Below are 13,429 nucleotides of genomic sequence, written 5' to 3'. Positions count from 1 at the left end.
CTTTTTTTTTTTTTTTTGTCAGGATCTTCTCTCCTGCACACATAGATTGTGCAATCTCATGCACCAGATAAAGTTCATCAAACATTTGCACTTCCTTGCAGGGATCTCTGCTTATGCCCACTGCATACCTCCACCATATGTGAGGGATTAGCTCGGTGGTAGGCGTGGATGACCCCTTTGGGGGTGCGTTTTCACAGAGAGATAGCCGATTAGAGGTTGAAAACAAGACTGATTTATTCATGCAATTTACTTAACACAATTGCAAGCATCAAAACAGCCAAAATAAAATAAAAGACAAAATAAATCCTTGCCTCTGTGGGCGGCTACCTTCTCACGCTGGAACCTACCTAAGAAGTCTTCCCAACCTACTGTTGGGCCGACACTGCTGATCCTACAGCAGACACTCAAATGTCCATTTGTTTGCTTTTCACACAGCACAAACATTGTCCATTGAACATGTCCCTTTGTTTTCTTTCACACAGCACATGTTCATTTATAACAGGATCCTTTACTCTTCAGATTCTTCACATTGAACACAGTCTTCTCACCTTTGAGACGTCTTCACTCGTGGTTACCCTCCTTAGCTTCACATCGCTTTAGGGGGTCTTCTCCCATGCTCACCAGCTTGTCGGGAGGCACACATCCGACTGTCCCCCTCTCCCAGCCCACACGGCGACAGGCGGCAGCAGTCCTTCTCCCATGCCCACACGGCGTCGGGAGGTACACATATGTCTGTCCTCCTCTTCCCAGCTCACACAGCGACAGGAGGCAGCACTCAATAGATTTTCTCTGGACAAATTATAGAGTCCTTGATCTCCTCATTCTGAACAGCTGAATGGTTTTCAACTTCCTGCTGGCTCTCTCTGCAGCCAACACCCTATAGTATCAGTGAACTTTCAAAGCAGGTGGGAATGTGTCTCCTCTCAGTGACTACATTCCCAGATTTACCTGACTTCCTGTCACATTGTCTTCAGCAAACTGTTTGTGGACTTTCTTTATTCTTCATTTTTAGAAGAGGCTTCCTTCTGGGACAACAGCCATGCAGACCAATTTGATGCAGTGTGCGGTGTATGGTCTGAGCACTGACAGGCTGACCCCCCACCCTTTTAATCTCTGCAGCAATGCTGGCAGCACTCATACATCTATTTCCCAAAGAAAACCTCTGGATATGAAGCTGAGCACGTGCACTCAACTTCTTTGGACGACCATGGCAAGGCCTGTTCTTAGTGGAACCTATCCTGTTAAACCACTGTATGGTCTTGGCCACTGTGCTGCAGCTCAGTTTCAGGGTCTTGGCAATCTTTTTATAGTCTAGGCCATCTTTATTTAGAGCAACAATTCTTTTTTCAGATCCTCAGAGAATTATTTGCCATGAGGTGCCATGTTGAACTTCTAGTGACCAGTATGAGAGAGTGAGAGCGATAACACCAAATTTAACGCACCTGCTCCCCATTCACACCTGAGACCTTGTAACACTAAGGAGTCATGTGACACCGGGGGAGGGAAAATGGCTAATTGGGCCCTATAACTCACTTTTGTTGCCAGCGGTTTAGACAATAATGTGTTGAGTTATTTTGAGGGGACAGCAAATTTACACTGTTATACAAGCTGTACACTCACTACTTTATATTGTAGCAAAGTGTCATTTCCTCAGTGTTGTCACATGAAAAGATACAATAAAATAATTTAAAAAATGTGAGGGTGTACTCACTTTTGTGAGATACTGTAGATATCTAATACAGACCCTTCCAAACACTCCTAAATGGACTGCTTTAAAGTAAAATGTATGACAGGATGGGTTGATTTCCTCTGACCAGTAGCCAATCGTTCCCTAGCAATATAGATTATATACTTCTGCTGAAAGGTTATCTGATGGCTAGATTTGTTTTGTAGTCCATATTATTATTTGATGTCTATGGTTAGATTTATTCTAGATTTAATTCAATTGGTGCTTGTGATCATATGATCATGTTTCTGACATCTTTAAAAATGTGTAAAGAAAATAGTCCATAAAGGAGATGGCTGGTTGGAAATTTGTTGAATGGCAGTTTATGGTTATGTGCATGTTTGTTATATAATTCTTCAAAATGAATATTTTCCTATTAAAAAGGAAAAATTTAAGATTGTGATGCAGGTTCATAAATAGAACAAGTATCAGTCAAATTCTATAGGATGGAAATGTGTAAATTCTTTGCAGCTCATGCCAAGTGTGTTGTGCCATTTTTACTTATGCAAAGGCAGCATTGGGACATTTTGGCTCCTCCATGACCCTTTGTATGTCCTGTAAATCGATTTTTTACTTGCTACCTTTTGTAGAAACCTGTTGGTAGGACTTTATTCCTTAGGTACAAATCCCCTAACACGATAACAGAACAAGGTGTTCACCATTTTCGGAGTGCATTTAGAACTGGTAAGAGCTGTTCAGAACCACAGTGTTGCAGAACTATGATATACAAGGAGTAACTACAATCGAGGGGGCAAAGTGGGACTTTTAAGGTGCAAATGATGGAGAAAAATCTGGATTCTCAAAAAATATACATTTTATTAAACACATAGGATTAGGACAAGACACAACATTGATTAAAATGTTAAAAGCAAAACCTCTTCTGGTAAATCTAAAAGATCACTGACCGGCACATATTCTTGCAGAAGATGCAACTTCTGCAGATATTTGCCTAATATCAGTGAAATCATTCTTCCAAATGGTAAAAAATACAGACCCAATTTCTACGCAAATTGCCAAACTGCTGGGGTCGTATACATAATGTATTGTAGCTGCAAAGCCTTTTACATAGGAAAAACAAAAAGACCTTTCTTTAATCAAATTCGTGATCATGTCAAACTTGTCAAAAACAAAAAGTTCGAAAGTCCCATTAGTCGTCATATGGGCCTCTATCATAGTTTTAATGATAAAATGATGACTTTTTTTGCCTTGGAACACATTCCACTCAATGAACGTGGTGGAAGTATAGACAAAAATTTATTGCAACGTGAAACCAAATGGATATTTAATTTATCGGCCACTCAGTATCCTGGTATAAACGAATCCATTGGTTTCAAACCCTTTCTTGGCTAGGGAAATGTCAATATAATGCATTGTGAGTCTCACCCTAACTTTTTTGGGGTGGGAACCAATAAATTGGACTTTGTACATATGCTATAAGCCCTTCTTTATTATATGTGTCATTATCAGTGAATATGTAATATTTTTTGTGCGCAGACTAGCCTGCATTATATTTTTCAGATGTAATCCATCTGCCTGTGATTGAACAAAGGATTCTTTCAGGTATAACTTCTTAACAATTTCCTGATCCTTGCCGGTAGGTGGATGCGACTATGGGTGCTTAGTTTGGATGGTGAAAGTATTTCCATCATATGGGAGGATCCTCGGACTGAGTACAATTTTCCTGCCCCCATTTTTGTTGCCCATATGGGCACCCGCGGTGTCCTACATTGTTTCCAGGTATTTTGGTCCTGCCTGGTCAGTAGAGGCACCGCCCCCTATTCCCAACTGTCCTATATTGGAGCCCTATCAAATGTATTCCCAAAGACTTCTCTTTGTTACTCACTCAATTATGGAATTGATTGGTCATGTGTTCAATATAGTGTTCGGGTCTTGGATCTCTATGTGTGACTGTGTCCCTTTGGGATCCTTTACGGTGTATACTATGTGTATCCGTGCTGGAATGTAGTTCCTAGCATTTTGGTATTGTGCTGATTTTGTCTGCCTGGGACTGTTTGAGCCATTGGGGGGAGTGATCTTCCCTTTGTCTGGCCTATGTCTTCTTCCTTGTGCACTTCTCTGCATACAGCGTCATACATGGTAGCCGGACCGGATGTTATTGTCCTCAGCTTCCGGTTTCCGGTCTGACCATGTGACGCCGTCGCGCCGTAATGACGCACTTCCTCTCTGGGTTTCTATTGGTCGGTGGGCATGCCTCGCTCTCACTCCCTCGGTGACGTCAGACGCCGAGGGAGTGGAGGAGATGTACAAATGCCGGCGCCATTGGTCAGTACTCCACTAGACCACCGGGGAACAGGACGTTCGTTTGGAGAGACATGCAGTAATGGAATTTCTCTCCTTTGGCTTTTTCTCCACTTCTTGATTTTTGAATGGTGACTCAACCTCTCTTCTCTGTATTTTTGCCCTATCCTTCATGCAGCTTCGCATTGCAGCGCATCATTCAACAAACTCTCTCTGACATAACCAATTCCTACCGAATTTCCTCATAAGAATTTGGATGCATAGAAAACTGGATCACCAGGGTAAATGGCATTTCTATTGTCTATTGTATACTCTATTTTCAGTATAATTAATACAGTGCTGGCAAACCTTTCCTTATGGAAGACATGCTTATAGTGCTCTCTTTATTATTTTAAAGGGAAACTTTTCTCTCTGGAAATTGTGGGATATCTTCTCCTTCACCAGTGTTATTGGGGTGCCCTTTGTGGTATTTTTACACCCCCTAACTAAATTGGTAAATACATTCAGTATATTTAAATGGATATCCAGTCTTCTAGAGTACATTCATGTAATTTATATTTCTCAAATGTATTCCTATATTGCAGTCTCTCATCATCTCTTCCTGTGCTATTTTCGGCTTGGCTATCATCTCCTCTATGGGTCAACGTTAAGGGGTCAGGTATCTCAGTCCCCTCTTCCCCATTCACCCCTGTCTCTGCACCTACATCGCCTCCACCTCCGGCAAACGAAAAGGTTCAGGTCTCTTTAAGGTACCTATTGTCATTAACATTAGAATCATGCAAAGTCATGCGGGTATTCAATATAGGACCATTGAAATATGCCCTATTGTAATTATATGTGTCCCACTTTCATGTTTCTTTCTTTGCAATTTAGAAATGTTCACTCTCGAGAAATATCTATGAAAACTCCTGAAGAAGCTATTATGAAGATGGCGAAACATGTAGAGTTGATATTATCGAGTGCATTTTTTTGCTTTTAACATTTTAATCAATGTTGTGTCTTGTCCTAATCCTATGTGTTTAATAAAATGTATATTTTTTGAGAATCCAGATTTTTCTCCATCATTTGCACCTTAAAAGTCCCACTTTGCCCCCTCGATTGTAGTTACTATTTGTTTCAGGGATGTGGTGCTTCGCATTGTCTTAAACCTCTAGCAATAACTATCTAAATTCTATGATATACAAGGGTTTCTGCTATTTGTCATTCCCAGCAGCCATGTGATGCTGCTCATAGTAGGCAGTGTCAGTTGCACAGGGTCAGATAGGAAATAAACAGTTAGGGCACAAGGGACTAGCAATAGTCCTGTCAAAATGGTCCTTCAACACAGTGCAGACTTTACCTCTTTTGTGCTGGGAAAAAGCAGAAAGCTGTCTTGATACCCAGTGTGTGCTAACTTTTTTTGAAGATGCAAATATTTGTAAATGATTGTGTTCATCATTCTCACAGAAAGATTTGTCTCTTGTGCAATTTCACGACAGGTTATGCATTGATTATCTGGGATCAGGTGTTCCATGTGCTGAATATTCACAGAAATGACTGCTGTGGGCTGGGAACCACTACGGCCAGGACCATCACTGACAGACATATGACTATATTTGAAATGTTTACACTATTCAAATGTCTTACTGTGGCTGAGTGTCTCATCACCATTTTGTGCTTAAAGTTTTCTATAGATATCCAAGGGTTTTTCGCCTTCTTTCACAAGAAACTTCACCACCACATGCTGTTCCATGCACGCACTAACACTGTTGTCTGCTATCTTGATTAATGGTCTCTGGACTTGCCCGCAAAATGTGCGCCACCTAATAGGACACACTTGCCACTTACTACTGCACCAAGCTAGCATCGCTTTTTATACTTGTAAAATTAAAAGTCCCGGTTTGACTTGGACACCCCTCTTAAATAGATCTTATCAGTGGGTGTGGAGAATGGTGGACATTTAAATCCCCTACCAGCGGTCCCCAACCATCACGAAACCCAATTTTCCCAGGGACCAGAGGGGAAGGGGTGGGGGTTAAAGTAGGGGCCATTCCTTAGTTCCCTTTCACATCACAGCCCCCCTTTACATTACAGTGCCCCTTTACATTAATGTAACAAAGATTGCTTTGCAAAGGTAGTACTGTAGTGTAAAGGGGGGCTGTGATGTAAAGGGGGCACTGTAATGTAAAGGGGGGCTGTGATGTTAAGGGGACTAAACTGTAAAAGGGGCACTGTGATATAAAGGGGACTGCACTGTAAAAGGGGCACTGTAATGATTACAGTGCCCCTTTACAATGCAGTCCTTCTTATATGACAGTGCCCCTAGAAACCACAGCCTCCTCCATCACAGTCCCCCTGCAGTCTGCCCCCCTTTCCTCTCTAACATGACACTTCCCCATTGTAGTGTCTGCCTCCCCTGCACAGGACTCCTACCTTTTAACAGGGCAGGGGCTGTGATCAGTCTGTGTGTCCACTCCTGGCTCCTCCACCTGCCCGGCAATATCATTCTATCAGCAGGGCAGGGGGCGGGAGGAGCTATCCATTCCAATCTGCAGTTCCTCCTGCCACCTGCCCTGCTGATTGGCTGAAATCATCAGTGAGCAGAGGAGTTGGGAGAGGACAAACAGGCATGGCCGTATAGCAGGAGGTGAGCAGCAACCGTGGCCTGTGATAGCCCCATGCTGACCGCGGACGCCGCTCACCTCCTGCTGTGCGGACTGGCACTGGCTGTTGATGATTGGGTTGGGGACCCATGTGCTATACCACCCAAAGACACACACATGGTTCCTCTAGCAGCACAACAGCTGCTAGAGGAACACACTATTGTCAATACACTATTTCTAACAATAGGTACATGTACCATATTGCTTCCTACCCTGAGAACTACATTTTGAAGGCAGTTGCTTCCTTGATAGAGGATGACCATATTTTTACATATTTAGGCCTCAATAGGCCAGCTTTTTAGCAAACTCATTGGAATAAATTACATTCTTTCATAGCAAACTAGCTTTCTCTGTGCTTCTCTCCCAACAGATACAACCAATTACAAATACAGGCAGTTCTAAAACAGACTTTGTTTAGAAAAGCATGGTGTTCTAACAAAACAAAAGTTTTAATAGTACCTCACTGTGCAGCAGCTGTTAATGCAGAGGATGTCACAAGTGACAAACGAGGTCCGGGTTATGTTGCACATACCTTGCTGTGAATTTGCCAAGCTAGTTGTGACCTGTGTTGCCTTAAATAAAAATTTAATGTTGCTTTCGACATATTTTGTGATATACTTCAAGGGTCTTTGTAATGAGGTATGAAAAAAATATTTACTTTTCTGCATTTTAACTGAATATGGCAAAATGTAATGAAAAGCTGACATAATAAAACAACTATGGAGGGAAAATGAAAGAATCTCTCAATGTAAAATATATAACCTATAAATGATAGCTATTTTTTTTTTATTATTATAATAAATGCTAGTTTTCTGTGTGTTATTTTAATCTGATATCACTGAAAACCCACTACGCTCCCAATATCTATTCCAAGTGCAAGCTGAGGTTGAAAAGAAGTTATTTTGAAAAATTTCTAGAAACATGTATACTATATCTTTAAAAAAACAAACATTTTAGCTAGTTTACAGTCCACTTCTATGCCAAAACCTTTTTTTTCTGTTTTGAAGTATGAAAAGGGGTTAAACAGTCTATCAGATGTTAAATAGTCCTTATACCTATAGTTCCTCTTACCTGTCACCTGTCAAGCAGCAATACAAACATTTATTTTTGTAGAAAAGGAAAGGGTTAAAATCTTTGCAAGGGTTTTTTTTACTATCTGTGTTCATATTGGAAAGTTTTCACCTGTTGTCCCCATTGTTTCAATGACACTGCCAATAACAAAATTTCACCTCACTGGAAACACAGATACATAAATGTTACCTCACAGGAAACACAGATATGCAATTAAACCTGGATAGGGGTTCTAACCCTTTTATAGTCTATAGAAAACTAAAACCAAACCAAAAATTTTGGGATGAAGTTGAGTTTTGTCTAGGAGCACCTACCACAAGGTGTCTGCTATAATCTTTATCACACGTAAACCCACATCTGTACATTCATACACATGCCTAATGAAAGTTCCTTAGTGACCTGTTAGGGTGCTCTCATTAGACAAGAGAGATGAAGACAGAACATTTAGTTTTGGAAATTTTGTAATATTTGACAAGTTCACCTTAAGCTTGAATGCAAAATGGAATCATAATGTTACACTAACCCCCTAAAAATTCCTGTAATGGAACAGCAATGAATATAATGAATACAAAGCTCAGGAGGAATGTGTAGAGACCCCTAAACTTTTGTATGTCAGTGCAAATGGCATGTTATTCTTCTTCTTCTTCTTCTGGAAAGGCCTAGCTCCTGTAGGCTTACCCAAAAAGCAAGTCTATACAAAGTGTAGTAACACATTAGAAATCTGTGAGATTTGAATGTACTATTGTTTAGTTAGGAAATGTTTCTAATCAGTTGCTATTGGCTACTGCAATTTGTACATTTTCATGATCCTTTGCACTTTTGTTGTGAATAATCTGTTTGTCTTTTTCAGGCACCATTATTTGGTGCGATAATTCAACACAGTTCATTGGTGCATTTTTGTGTGTCTCTGGGCATACAAAGGATTGTTCTTAAGTAGGATCATATGCTAAGAAGCTAGCAGACCTGTCCATTTATGGCTTGTTTAAGTGACAGCACAGTTTGACAAAGGTTGCCGCATCATCCAAAACTGTTGGCTGATGGATGGACAGATAGTCCTGACCCTAAGTGGAACCCTTCAGCTGCCGAGCATGTTTAATATAAATAAAATACACAAAAACATTTTTCTATTTTATTCTTGACAGCACCATGACACTGCTACAGTATAAACTGTTGACTGGGGTGGGGAACTTTAGGTTTTTATGTTTATATACAATCTTACATTTCTAAATATTTATATAGAAATAAAGAAAAAAAATGAAAGAAATGCCAATTTTTTGGTAAATAAAAAAAAACTGTGATTGTTGACTTTTAAAAGCTGTTGTATCTCAACACATGCTTTAATATCATTTTCATGTATTCCATCAGTGGCAGACAGTGGCTATATAACTAAAGCTACTAATACATTGGGGAGACAGCTGAAAAAACAGAGGGTCAATTTATTTAACTGCACAACAATACCCTCATGTAGAGATAACAACACTCACATACTTGACTGATACAAGCTGAGCTGTCATTCATAAAGTGTCCCCTGCGGCTTCTCTAGATGAGAATCCTGAAGGGTGGGTTTTCTGGGCCACTTCTGTCAGAATCTCAAAGGAAACATGGCAGTGAATATGGGTCTGACAGCTCGGCTGCTGAATTAGGACCATTTGCATGCTAATTTTCACCGTGCTTAGCTCGCTGGCAGATCTGGAGCAAGGAACAGCCTTTGCATGTTTAGAACAATGCTTGACTGATCTAGCTGTGTTAACGAGCAAATTATGGTAATTTTGTTATTACAAATGCATAGAAATTTCCAAAGAGTGGAGAAATGCACTGTTATTCTGCTTTTCTTTCCTCACTCTTCGCACAGGACTTTCTGTTTATACTTACTGTACTTCGCTTGATTACTTTATATTTAGGTGAACACAATGTTTCACTTCGCTTTCACTTCGTTTTTTTTTTTCCTTGGAAGATGAAAGTTCTTTAAGTAACGCAGATATTTGTTTGTCTTTGCTCTTATTTGTCTACAAATGGTGTTCTTGCCAGTGAAAAGCAAAAGAATAGTTCAGTGTTTCTCAACCTTTTTTTCAGTTAAGGCACCCTTTAAAATTATAGACATTCTCAAGGCACCCTTCAAAAGTATGGATAGTCTTGAGGCACCCCATTCTAAAATGTAAAAAACTATTCTAATAGTTTTACATAATGCAACAACATCCATATGTTGGACACCCAACATTAGAGGTGATTTATTCTTCCAAAGCGAATACACTTTTGCACACTGGTACTGACTAGTATTCCTATGTTTCTCTTCTCCCTCAATTTCTCTCCATCAGTCAGCTAATGTGACCCCAGTGCAGAGAGGCAGAGGAGGATCATACAGGTATGCTGTGGAGGCGACAGACATCCTCCTTATCAACTGATGACACCATTGGTTGTTAAGATGCCAGTGTCTAGAAAGTCATAATTGTGCATAATGAAAACCCATGGCTTTGTGTGACTAAAAGGCAGGCTTGATCCACCTGTTGGCTTGTATATCATTTTTGCATTTTGCAAGGGCACCCCTGAAGAAACCTCAGGGCACCCTGGTTGAAAATGGCTGGAATAGATTACATATGATTTTACCTGCCAGGGTTTAACTATTTAACTGCATTTGGATGGCTATTAGCCCCAGAATTTCAAAAGTATAAGATCCCGATATTAACTTTTAGATCATGGAGAATAAAAAAACATTACCACTGAGTTGTAGATTTCTGAATCCTTTCAGCAAGGTAGGGGCAAGGGCCACCTAGCCTCCTGACAGTGACCAGGGCTAAACAGGCATGAGGTGGCCAGGGAGAAGTGAGAAGGTGGCTTGTGAGAGAGGATGTTGAGGACTGTGGGTACCAGGACAATGTCTTCCTTAGAGCTTCCTTAGAGCTCTACTTCCTTAGAGCTTGGAATAGAGCTCTAAGGAAGCACTAGCAGCCAGAAAGAGGGAGTTGGGTATCAGAGGACAACCTAATCTATGTGATAAAACATACATTGACTCTCTGTATACAACATTTTGGTGAAAGGAAATGGGAAAACCTGTTATACTGAATTGTTTGCAACATGGGGCGGAAAGATGTTAAAGTGTATGTAAATCTCAAATCTATCTTTCAATATTTTACTGTTTGCAGTTTTCTTAAGTAAATTCTTCTATTTGTTCAATTTGTTGCAAGGTTTCTTACCTGGAGATCATGTCATATGGGCCGGATTGGATGGGCTTTGAACTTGTGTCAAAGGAATCAGTTTGACATGCTTCTGAGAATATGCAGAACTCATTAACAGGTACACATGCCCAAATGTACCACTGTCTGTGTTCAGGGATGCATGGAACACTTGTTCATCCCTTTGCAGGTAAACACGGCCCTTGCATGGGTGCAAAATGTGGTACACCAACATGAACAAGGATTTAACCATCATTTGAGTTATTAAAAGCAAATGAAAGCCTGTCCGCACATGACCCAACAGTACTTTTTGTCATAGACTGGCAACATTAAACCATTGCCTAGGAATTAGCAGCTTGATCAACCTACCATGCAACCACCTTCAGTTACAGTACTTTTGTGAGCCTGAACCAGGAAGTACTGTTATTGGTAGGATCTCCAAATATGAAACTTTGTAACAGATTCCCAAAAAAATTGCCCAGAAAAGATTGCCCAAGCAAACTGTATACACTGAGCTAAGATGCCAAACATACCAAAAATAGATTTTGAGTTTACACTTTACAATTTGTGATATCATTTACTAAAATCAATGTAATTTTATTTATAACTATTTTAGCTTCTTCGGAGAAACAGTACAATTACTTTATATTATATACAGTATATTTGTAAAGTGCTGCATAAATTTACGGTGCTATATAAATACCTGTAATAAATAAATAAATTACCTTTATCAATATGCTTGCTTTATGCTAGGAAAAACACTTCAGTTTCATGTTGGACATGTGCCACTTATTTCTGACAGATCAATACAGTTTAAGTGTTTTCATAACTTCTATTTGCAGTGTAATTTAAAAATTATTTGATTTTTGATCTACTAAATAAACTAGATGAACTCCTAGGGTAAAGCTAACCATGCTTTTCCATACAATTTACCAATAGCAGTCATTTAAATACATACAAATAAGATTGATGCATGCAGCATCTTTTAACTCTTATTCAATTAGATACATGTATTTAAACATGTGCTTAATAGATAATAGTAGCTGCAAAATGAGTTGTTGAATGGTTTGGGGACTACTTAATTTAATAATTAAACAATAACCCAGTTGCCTAAGGGAAAATGCTTAATTTTGACTGCTGGAAAAAGCAGTCTTCGATACTACTGAATTCTGATGTATAAAAATACAAACATTTTATTGCACTTTCACAAATCATGTGGCTTGACTAGAGACCTTTTATGGTTACAATCACAGCATTGTTCAGTAACACAAGTGCCAGAAAAGCCTGACACAAAAAAAAAACATTTATCATTTACATTTGTTATTTAACTTAACTTGACATTTATTTAACATAATTACATGTATGTTGCATACAAACCATGTTCTAAGTACCCAAATCTGTCCTTATATCATCCTCTGTCATCTCTTGGATAGCTTTTTTGTGGTATATGAGTGTTGAACTTTGTGTAGTTTTGTCGCAATGTTATATGCAGCATGTGGTCCTGGAGGCTGCTCACCAACCATCATGATATCTTGCTGAACCCTCAGAGGGGATTGCTAAACAAATTGAAAACATGGGAGCACCAAACTAGTTTGCACAGTCCATGAAAGCTTTCACTCTGCCCCAAAATACAATGCATTTCATAAAAGATTTTATTCTGCTGAAAATGTATTCTTTCCCAAAACATGATATTGTTGCAGGATTAAATATTTTATGGACTGTAAAAACTAGTGTGGTGCTCCCATAATTTCAATTCTTTTAGTAATCCTTTGAACAGCAGCAGACTTAGAAAAGGAGAAGCAACATAAGGAGGTAATCATGTTCTGCTGTATGTACTTGTGCTGAAAGTGAATACGCCTACAGGAGGAGAGAACAAAGGGTTTGATTTAATAAAACTGGAGATTGCAAAATCTGGTGCATTTGTGCATTGTAGCCAATCAGCATCTAACTTCAGCTTGACAAAAAAACTGGAAGCTGATTGGTTTCTATGCAGAACTGCACCAGATTTTGCCCTCTCCAGTTTCAGTAAATCAACCCCAACCTGTGCTGATCCATCTATTTGCTGTTGCTTCTTTTCTGTCCAATCAGCAACCTGCAGACAAGGTGTAGACCTCAAAATAATGTTTAATTCTCAAGTCCCGTACACACGTACCGATTGTCGGCCGTAAATATTCGGCCGACGACCGATCGGCTGATTGTAGGCTTGTTAGTATGATGCTTCCGACAGCCAACAGCGCATTTTCAGCTGAACAGAATCTGTCGTGCAGGCATTAAAATTTTTGTTGGCCAACACCAGAACGGCTGATTGTCCCCCAGTCAGTACAGATTTCGGCTGACAGACAGCAGATTAGCAAGACTTGGCATGCTCAGAAAAGAAAAAAGACAAGGAAAGTTAACCATCACAAGACATCACTTCTGCAGTCGGCTGTTGTTGGCCGACAAAATTCGTGTGCAGTCTTTTGCAGTTTTCAACAGACACGACAGCCCTGGACAAAAGACGGCCAATCGTTCGGGCCGACGATCAGTACGTGTGTACGAGTAGAAAATGGTGTCATCCACAC

General features: G+C 39.8%; 1 protein-coding gene across 3 annotated transcripts in view; it reads right to left on the bottom strand.

Annotated features, from left to right (window-relative positions):
- Nucleotides 1–13,429, bottom strand: part of PAX5 (paired box 5) — a 352,693-nt gene that overhangs the window by 26,322 nt on the left and 312,942 nt on the right. The gene's annotated exons all lie outside the window — the stretch shown is intronic.

This window comes from Pelophylax lessonae (assembly GCF_965119305.1).
Source record: "Pelophylax lessonae genome assembly, chromosome: 1".
NCBI lineage: Eukaryota > Metazoa > Chordata > Amphibia > Anura > Ranidae > Pelophylax > Pelophylax lessonae.
Note: the sequence above shows the minus strand (reverse complement) of the source record. Positions and strands in the feature narration are given on the sequence as shown.